This window comes from Mesoplodon densirostris, chromosome 5, assembly GCF_025265405.1.
Source record: "Mesoplodon densirostris isolate mMesDen1 chromosome 5, mMesDen1 primary haplotype, whole genome shotgun sequence".
NCBI classification, from domain to species: Eukaryota; Metazoa; Chordata; class Mammalia; order Artiodactyla; family Ziphiidae; genus Mesoplodon; species Mesoplodon densirostris.
Window position 1 is genome coordinate 20,858,992 of NC_082665.1, and position 11,189 is coordinate 20,870,180.

The window sequence follows — 11,189 nt, forward strand, 5'->3', positions numbered from 1 at the left end:
TTTGTTTGGACTGTTGGGTATTTACCTTGATTCTTCATCTGCTGTGTGCTTCTCTATCTTCTCATTTTGCTTTACTTACTGTTTTTGAGGTCTCTTTTTCACAGTCTGCAGGTTTGTAGTTCCCATGTTTTTTGTCGTCTGCCCCCAGTGAGTAAGGTTGGTTCAGCGTGTGTGTAGCCTTCCTGATGGAGGGGACTAGTGCCTGTGTTCTTATGGATGAGGCTGGATCTTGTCTTTCTGGTGGGCAGGACTGTGTCTGGTGGTGTGTTTTGTGGCTTCTGTGAACTTAGTATGATTTTAGGTAGCCTCTCTGCTAATGAGTGGGTTTATTTTCCTCTCTTACTATTTGTTTGGCATGTGGTGTCCAGCACTGGAGCTTTCTGGTCATTGAGTGCAGCTGGGCCTTAGCGTTGAGATGGAGATCTCTGGGAGAGCTCTCGCTCACTGATATTACATGGGGCTGGGAGGTCTCTGGTGGACCAATATCCTGAACTCGGCTTTCCCCCTCAGAGGCTCAAGCCTGACACCTGGCAGGAGCACCAAGACCCTGTCAACCACACAGCTGAAATAATAGAAGATGGATTTATGCTTTCTGATGTTTTCACTTCCATTTATTATGATTTTCTATCCCATCACATTCCAATATTATGCTATTGCCTGTGGGAATCTTTTCATCTTTCCTTTAGAACCACTAGATAATATTCATTACTCCAACATTTTCACTTCACTTCAGACTGTGTTCTACCTTGTGAACAACTTCCTTGATGTTATTGCTTGAGATATTTATTTGCTCTCACACACTGTCCCATTCCTGCACCCAGCCACTGACATCAAGGCTCCCTCTTAACCGATGTAGCCTTCTGTCTTCTCTCCTTGCAGGCTTTTAAATAAATATATAAAATGTCAGGACATCTAGAATCAGGGGTGTTTGTAATAAAATTCATGTTTTCTTCAAGTTTCATTCTTCTGTTTAACTGTCAAGAAAGCATGGCACCTTTATACTTTTCTATTCTCCTTTATCTGGACACCAGGAAAAGGACATGTCTTAGTACCGAGAAAAACTTTAGGTTGCAAATATGTCTAGGTTTTTAGCTTTGGATATGTATTATTCTTCTTATGGTGAAACACAGAAGTTTACATCTGAAACATAAATTGTAACTCTTTTCATAATGGCATTCCATTTAAGAAGTGGATATAAAAATGAAGAATACAACAGAGTTAACTAGATATTTTTAGTGCGAAAGGTGGAAAAGGTATTCTCAGCAGTAAATTGCACACCTAGAAATGCATATCAATATTTTGATTTTGGATTGTCTACAGTTTCAGTTAAGCCATTTTATAAACCATATTCTTGTTTTAATCTCCCCAATCAATTTTTTAATACCTGAGTGAGTATACAAACAATATGTGGAGAAAACCACATGATAACATGTAAGTTTTCCACATGGAGTATTCCCTCTCCAAGTATTTTAAAAGACGGAAGCCCAAATATAACCCCAGATGAATTGAACCAGAATTTTTTGCTTTGGGGTTGGGAGGGTTACTTTATAATGATCCACAGTTCATTCTGGCTCTCACAGACATTGAGATTCAATATATTAAGAACAGTTTATAGTGTTGGGGAACAAATAAGTTGAAAGCCAATCATTCCAGGACTCAAACTTTAGACTGAGCTTGGCCACTGCTAAGCTATGACACCTGAAGTTTAGGGTGGATCAGAAACCGTGACTCTCTTCCTCATCCTTATATCTTTAGGGCTGGTCTAGTGTCTGACATATGGTAGGGTTTCAGTATGTGTTTTTAAGTGAATTAATAAATAAAGGGGTGAGTTGCTTTTTCTTTCTTCAAGAGAAGAAACTTTAAGAAATAACGAAGGCTGTTTGCTACCACACTTTCCTGGAAAGGACACATATTTGATTGAGTTAATGAGGACCAATTTTTGAAGGTCAAATTGTCCATTAAATTCTGTATGAGGAGAGACATTTGGGGTGTCAAATGAGAGTTTGTTCAGGTCTCCAGTGAGCATTAAAAAGAAGGTTGTGGGAGGATTTATAAGAAGATTATTACTTCTCCTGATACCTTAGAAGGAGAGTTCAAAAGGAAATTGACTTTGATTTTCTTGATTTCTTGAGGATATAATGCAAGTCGTTTTCTCCCTCTGGGGTAGTGAAATGAGGTTGCAAGAGTCAAAGACAATGATTTATGGATGTGGTCTTTGAACTAGGTGTCTTGAATTTAAAAAAATAAAAAGTACTGCATTTCATGGTCTTTCCTGATAAACTACAGAAAGAAGTCATACTGATTCAATACAATACTTTCTGATGGAGTGTTGCTGGGAAAATTTTATAAGCAGATTTTGTTCCAGAAGTCTTAACTGCGTTCTGAAAATTACCGAAATTCACTTTCTGTTTCTTTGTTTGTTTTTATTTTTCAGGTTACAGCCTTGGGATGAGACCATTTATAAGAGAATGTGTTTCTTAGCTCTCCTTCCTAGATATACCAAGCTTTGTAGTCAGACTTTGTGATCAAGTGTCAATGGAAATATATTTCTCTAATTTATATAGTTTCTGTGGCAGGATTTGAAAAAAATAAAATATTGCATTTCTCATAAGAAGTATTAGTAACTTTAGGTAAAAATACTTTGTAAGTAATTTGCACAAATTTTGTTTGAGGTACATCTATTGTTTAGGTAAAAAGAAAATTTCTCAATAAACTGACAATTTGCTAATAAGTGGATATCATAAGATATTTAAATACAGCATCTAAATTATTACTCAAATTTTTCCACCTTTTTTGATGGTTTGGAGTTCTATTAAGAGCCTAAAAATAGAGTAGTCTGCATTGATTTGGATGATAATATTTATACATTGTCAATTGAATTGTACAGGAACACCACTGGTGATTTCTTTATAACTTGACTCAAAATCCTTATGGGGAGCTCGATTTGTATGTCAGAAAATATGGTGGCTTACTCACTGTAGGCAGTAATGCAGATTTGCTGTCTATATGCGTTCAGCTGAAATTAAACTGTAGGTCCTTGCTGCTCTAAGTGAGATTCGTGAAACTTGTTAGAAAAACAGTAATTCAGGCCTGTCTTCAGATCTACAGAATTAGAATCAGTATTTTGACAAAGAACATAGGTGAATAATGGGATGCATGTTGAAGTTTGATAGCACCCTTCCAGGCTTTTAGAACGTAAAATAAGGCATCCACTACATAGAAAATCTAACTCACAGACAAGACCATCTTTTCATTATTGTAAAATTAGACATAAGAAGCAGTATTAGACTTGGGTTTCTCTACTAACAATTTTAAAACTGTTAGAACACCTAAATTAATCTAATCAAATACACTATAATCTTATATGATATCATATTATATTTTTACATTAGAATTGGATTAAAATTTCAGAAAGTAGATGCCAGTGTTTTCTTTCTACAGGTAAACAATCTGAGACTTGAGAGGTGAAATGGCACACTCAAGCTTCCACAGCTGGTAAGTGGCAGAGCTCTGACTACTGTGAAGGTTTCTGGAATCCAGTCAAGGACTCACCAAAAAGAGATGCTTTCTTCACTCTGCAAATTCACTAAATATCTTTATACAATTTTTTATTTTGAATTTAAAAAATGTATACCTGTCATTCATATGCAAAAAAATCTGTGCATAAATATGTGTATATACCACACACTATACCCGTATTTAATGATGGTTATATAGAAGAAAAGAAGTTAAGGGTTATTTCAGTTGGTAAAACAAGCAAATATACACAAGAAAATATTTGCAACCATTATATATTAAAAAATCAGCTGTAAGTGATATTTTTATGTGATTTGTGATATATGATAAGGGATATGACTTGTATGCATATGTATGGTTTTGTGTGTGTGTGTGTGTGGTAGAGAGCTTAATTCTTATCTGCCATTATAGTAAGTCAATAGAAAATGGCTAATTTGACAAAATGAGGGAGAAAGAGAGAGAGAGAAAGAGAAATGGAATAATAATCATATTACTTAGAAATATAGAGGTAGCTTACCAAGGTGCAGCTAGAAGACATGGACTATAGTGCCTCTGCAAACATGGGAATGGTTGGCCCTTTTCCACTAAAAGCCTATATTTTGGTAGACTTACATATCGTCTACCAAAAGCCTGTAATAACTTTTAAATATATGTTTAAACTTTCAAAATGAGAGAAAAAAAGGAAATACATCATAGTTCACCTTATGTACAGTTCAACAAAAGAATTCAACAAAACACATGCAGATCAATTGATTCTGAAAGTAGTTGATTCTGAAAATAGTGCACTGTATTTAACTGGCAATTTCAGTTGGGTTGCAGGAATCTGGAAGTATAACCTGAGCTCACTTCTATTCAGCAACTTGGCAAAGCTCAGATGAGTAAAACAATGTTATTAGAGGATTGCCATAATTACCAGAGTAGAAAAATATTTCTCTAAAAGAATACCAGAAAATATAGCTACTAAAAAACATTTCTTGAGTATCAGTAGGGGGCACTAAGATTCCACTGAAAGGAAATTAATAACACTGGAGCAGTCATAAATTATTTGTTTTCTTACTTTAACTTTAAAGGGAAAACATCATAAACTCTATGCTTTTTTAACTTCAGTATAGGTGGTGGAAATGCTTTTCCTCAACCCTTTTAACATGAAGATGGATTTAACTATTTTCTTTAACTGGACATTTATTTATTTTTTCTCTTATTTCCACCTCTGTCTGGTGTGCTTCTTATTCAGCATTCAAATGCAATGCTAGTTTGCTTACTTTGTCAAAAATAGAACAATTGGGTTTTTCACAGATAAGTAACTTCCTAATAAATGACCTTCTTCAAGAAGCTCTCTTAAAATGAAGCAAGGTTGTGTTTACTGCAAGTTGGAGCCAAGAAGGAAACTGTAAGAACAAAAATAAGATTTGTAAAACCAACCCTCCTCACCTGCCCCAAAAATAATGAAAACACCATTCCTCAACTAGGACCACACTAAAAATAATTATAAATATGAGAAGAAACTAAAACAAAAACATGTTTTGAATGGCCATTGAATATTAATCTCACAGTTAGAGAAAAGATGTCTTTTATCCACAGAGGACATTAACAAATTAGGGAAAAAACAACATAGATAAACTATGAAGGGGTGAAATCATATTGGTGGATATTCATGTCTTCTTCAATACTGGTTCCTTTAAATATTAAAAACAAAACAAACAAACAAACAAAACTCTAAATTGCCACCCTAAATTAGAAATAATCCCAGAAAAGAATCAGGGTTATCTGGAAGCAAAAGAACAGCTTTATTGCTCCCAAGGTTTGCAAACCAGAGATACAAAGTCTTCCTCGGTTACTGAAAGTGTGTTTCTCCTATTTTTCACCCTGTGAAGGGGGTGAGGGATTTTTAAAAGCAAAAACCTCGGAAGTCACAGTTGGGAGACTTGTAAGGAGGTTGGATGATCCTTGCGCCTGACCACAAGTCCTTGCAACTGGACTGCAAGTTTCTGATGGTTCCCTGTCATCCGAGATTCTCCTTAAGGACTTTATCCAGATAGGACTCTTAGCAGCAGCATCAGAAGTTCTTATAGTTTTTGTTCATGTTTTTTTTCTAAGAACACAGGGTATGTGACTGAAGTCGAGGTGTGTCATGACTGCCTGGCTCCATTTTGGGTCGCTTTTGGTCACACCGGGTCTATTTTCTATGTTCTTTCCATAGGGCATTTCTCTCATTTTTACCTTTCTTTAGGGGATTTTATTTTATTTTTACAAAGTAGAATAATTTTTTTTTTTTTCTTTTTGCGGTATGTGGGCCTCTCACTGTTGTGGCCTCTCCCGTTGCGGAGCACAGGCTCCGGATGCGCAGGCCCAGCGGCCATGGCTCACGGGCCCAGCCGCTCCGCGGCATATGGGATCCTCCCAGACCGGGGCACGAACCCGTATCCCCTGCATCGGCAGGCGGACTCTTAACCACTTGCGCCACCAGGGAGGCCCAAAGTAGAATAATTTTGAAGTATATTGCTAACGGGTGTTCAGTGTAATATTTTGACCCTGGTTGTATATATATATATATTTTTTCCGTATACATTTTTGTGTTTGTAACTACCAAAAAGAAAATCAAAACAAAAACAATAAAAAAACCCCACAATTTAAAATGTAGGTTTTCATTTTGGTTACACTGACCATCTTTTCAGTAATTTGTGGATTCCTAATGAATGGCATGAGAAATGGCATTGCTAATGGTTTATGCTGATTTTGCTTATTGTATTGTAGATCTAATAAACGAGGCTGAGATCATAGAATTGTAGATCTGTGAAGAACTCTCTCAACAACGCTTTTATTTTACAAATGAGAAATCTTTAAGTACAGAAAGGTCACTCAGAAACCTTTAAAAACAGAAGTGAATTATTTGCCTTGGTAGCAAAACTGGAAGAAAATTCCAAGTCTCCTGACTTCAATCCAGTTACTTCTTCATGCCATGCTGCCTTTCTGTGTGAAGAATAATTGATTCACTCTCAGAGTAATAGATTTCTTTATCAACGATTTGGAAAACAACCTGAATCCTAAGGAAAACAAGTGAATGTTGATCTTATCTGCATTTGGGTAAGCAACATTGTACTTAGAGGTAGAGGATATTATATGTTGATACAGAAAAATGGATTTCTAAGACCATTAAGGAATGTGTCAAAGAGCATGTCACTAATTGGATTATTTTATTGGTTTTGTCTGTGAGTACAAGTGAAGTATTGTTCCAAAGAAACCATATCAGAAATGAGGAAAGATCTCCAGCAAGGACAGATACTTTAAAATAAGACTGATATTGCTTTGTGTCAGAACTCTTAAGAATGGCACAAAAATGAAAACCTCTGCTCTAAACCTAAAGCATATTCCCTCTCTACCAGTAACACAATCTGAGTTGTGTGCCTTGTTTGCATTTGGCTGACTGTGCTGGTTCAGTCCATTTTTGCTCTCCTTCTCTTCAATATAATTAAATCAAATTTGTATGCTGAGTCTGTGATGACTCAGTCTGGCTGTTAGCTGCCAGTAAAATGTTTTGCTCTCTACATTTCATGCTGGTTCTCTTTCTATTAACAAAAATGGAATTTCCAGGCTTCATTACAAGATTAAACTTCTGATAGAATTAAAGATTGTTGATCCTTTCTTACCAGTTCCAAAGCAATTTTCCTCTTGGGACCTACGACCCTGAAAACTAAAACCCCAAACCACAATTTCTCCAGGGATATATTTTTTTCTGCTCGGCAGGGAATAATTTGGTAGTATATTATCAAACTTGGCAGAGGAGTTAAGCAATGTAAAATGGAATGATTTGAAATGAATGAAAGAATCTAATATAATGGTGTGTATAACCACCTCAAAATACTTATGAGATGTGCTGCACCACGTTACCTGTGACTTCAGAGACAAACTTCTTTAAAATTTTTATAAAATAACACAGAATGCTATCCCTTTTAAAACAATAATTGTTTTCTTTTCCCTTTTGACATTGAAGATGCACTGTAAATTTTCAAGAGGCTAAAAGACTGGTTTCCTTCTTCCTCCAAGCAAATATGTTAAGATAGTGTTAAGTTTCTTGTTCACACAAGAATTAAGTTTTCATTTTTTTTCATTATTTTTGTCATGTCAATAATAGCCAATGATGATAATAAAAGTGATAACTAAATAACTAGCTAAATAAATGAAATACTGTTAAGTCTCTCCTTTCTCTTGTTATTTTGTTCTTTCTTTTATTTTTCCTGTTAATACGAATGAAAAGAGATAGCCTGATCTCTTTTTCAAGGGAATGTTTTAAAATTTCATGCTTAAAACCATGTCTGGAGAAGGTCTTTTATCTCAATTAGCTTGAGAAAGAGTGTTTGCTAATCTAAATGGAGAATGTTTATTTCTTATTGTATCATTTCAGTTGAGTGATTTTCTCAAAAAGCTTAATATTGAGCCTAAGAATTGCCGTTAGATCAGAGAACTATATGCAGATAACTGAAGACATTCCTCCCCAGCTATCTTCATTTAAGCTTCTTCTTATCAAAGAATAAAGAGCCAACTTAGACCATTATCTGTTATATGTATTCACTGCACATAGAATGCTTTGTTAAACCCCACAATCGGAGGTAAAACTATATATACAAATGTAATGATTTTGTATATAAGAATGCTCTAAAGAATCCACACAAAAAGCTAGTGGAGTTAATAAACAAGTTCATCAATGTGGTAAGATATAAGATCAATAAAAAATAACAACAACAACAAACACCCACATTTTGTCTGTAAGATAATTGAAAACTAAGGCTGGGATGGGCATGAAATTAAGCTAAAGCCACACAGTAGTAAATTGCAGAATGGAGTTCTGAGTTCAAATCAGTCTGACTTTAATACTCGCTTTTTTCCACCTTCCCTCCAACTATCTCACAATTTATTCTGCGTTCAATTCAATGACTCAATGAATATTTTGAAATAAATGGAAGAATTTTATTAAATAAAATTACCACACTTTGGGGCTTCTCTGGTGGCACAGTGGTTGAGAATCTGCCTGCCAATGCAGGGGACATGGTTTCAAACCCTGGTCTGGGAAGATCCCACATGCCATGGAGCACGTAGGCCCGTGAGCCACAACTACTGAACCTGTGCGTCTGGAGCTTGTGCTCTGCAACAAGAGAGGCCACGACAGTGAGAGGCCTGCACACTGTGATGAAGAGTGGCCCCCGCTTGCCGCAATTAGAGAAAACCCTGGCACAGAAACGAAGACCCAACACGCCGAAAAAAATAAATACATAAATATCGTTCCCTTAAAAAAAAAATTACCCCACTTAAAAATTTGTATGCCATTATAATAAAAATAAATTTCTATTTATTCATTGTCTGGATCAAAAAAAATTGAAACTCTCTTTGAGACTAATAGCACAATAAGGGCTGCCTTTTGATATACAGCAAACTCCCAACAAGGCTTTGTCCCCTTGGGACTCAAAGGATGCTGGCTGCAGTTCATCTCTCAGATTTGGCAGCATCTCTGGTGCTGTAACTCTAGAGCAGTATCTCATTGCTTTTCCTTACCTTTGATTTCTGGTCTTGCTGTCTCTTTGTTGTGAGTTAGCAGAAGGATGTTATTGCACTAAAGGTGGAGAACTTGAGCTAGGCTGGAAGAAAGTTGGGTTGTAAACATTCTTGGAATCATGAGGAGTTTCATAGCCAGGTCCTAAAGATAATATTGAGAGTCAGGAGAAAGTAAAACCAGTCTCTGGGAAGCATAATGGGAGGACAAGAAGGAGGGGTAGGGAATCCATGATTGGAAACTAAGGTATTATTATAGCTCAACTACTCACTGTATGTGCATCTCTGGTTCTGAAGGCTAAAAAGATAAAAATAAACTTCACTAAAATGTTATCAATCCATACTATAATCAAGCAAAATAATATATCTCCTTTAAATAAACCGGTATGTCACTCATTACATGTCCTAGAGATTTAAAAGGTCTGGTCTCTACATCTCCCAGCCATCAGTTGTTTGTAATGGCTTAGTAAAGGAAATAATTTTGTTTTAGTTTACTAGCTGTATGCATTTACTCTCTCTTAGCTGAAATGAAGGATGGAATTTGAATCCTAAAAGCATGCACTTCTGTTCCACACAGTAAGTTAATTTTCAAGTTCATCAGATGTGTATTTATATGGTGATTGTATCTGTCACATAAACATTTTGTCAATCACTGCCTTCCTTCTGTTCTGATACACTATAAATTCCATCTAAAATGTGATGAATACTTTGCTTGTTCTAAGTATAAATTGATTGTGTCAATGACAAGCGTTTTGCCAAAATCGCATATGCTCTATTATTATGTTGAATTAACCAAAGTAATCATTGAAGTTTTAAATTAAAAAAAATAAATATCTAGGTCAAAATTAAATCATGAAATTATTTTGCTTTTGCCCTTTAAATTCTTTTACCTTTTGAATAAACATTTGCCTAAAACAACTATAAATATATAAACTAACCCAAGATCTTAAATTATGAAACCAATCACAATGTGTGAAATAGCAATAAAATCTAATGAATAAATCAAGTTATCCTTCCTTTTTTTGTACTGGTATTTTGTTTGGTTATACTACGTATGAAAGGGATGAACTTTTTCCTTTAAAAGATAATGACACATCACTCTTGGCAGTCATCACAGTAATAATTCCTTTCAGCAAAATTCACCAGTGCATGATAAAATTAGTGAGCAAAAGTTGAAGTGAAATTTGAATATTTATATGGTTTCAAAGTATCTCTGCTTAAGTACTTATGAATTACAAGGGTATAAATATTAGCTTTACAGTCGAGAAACCTAGCAGGCACAGCCTTAACCAAGTGATCAACATTAACTTCACCTTAATGGAACAAATTAACATTATGTGCCTCTTGACATGATACACTGAGAGGAGCACCCATTATTTCTTTGGTATTATTGCCAAAAGTATATAACCTGAATCTATGAAAAAACATCAGACAGGCCCACACTGAGGGCCATTCTACAAAGTAACTACGCTTAACTCTTCACAAGTGTTAAGACAAAAGCAACCCTGAGGACCTGTTCTATATTTAACAAACATGGAATTAGATATGTGTGTTGCTATATGAACAAAGACATCAATATTTAATTTTATGACTTTGACCATCATATTTTTTATATGAGAATATCTTTCATTTTAGAAAATATACAGTAAAGTATTTAGAGATAAAAGGACATATCTCTGTAAATTATGCTCAATATTTTCAAGAAAAAAATAAAGAATAAAAGAGAATAAAGCAAGTGTGTGAAACGTAAATATATGAGGATTTGAGAAAGCTATGTGAGAACTGTTTGCATTTTTTGCAACTTTTCTTATAAGTCAGATGTTATTACTAAAACGTTTAAAAAATAGAGTACTGGCAACAAAAATTGGAATTTCGAGATGATGTCAAAGGGAAGAGAACAAATAATTAAAAATTTCTGAGTCCCCAGTGAATGCCTGGAGTGTCCGAGCCCACCTCCCGGGTTTCAGCAGCAGTGAACCGGGCGGCAGATTTCAGATACTCAGACTCCACCTTTACTTTCACCTGCATTGGTGGCCCCAAAAGTGACTCTCAAGGCTAGTGGAGCTGCGACACCAGGCAAGACCTTCAAGATAGCGGGAGAGTAAGACTTGGAGATCACCTTCCTCCCC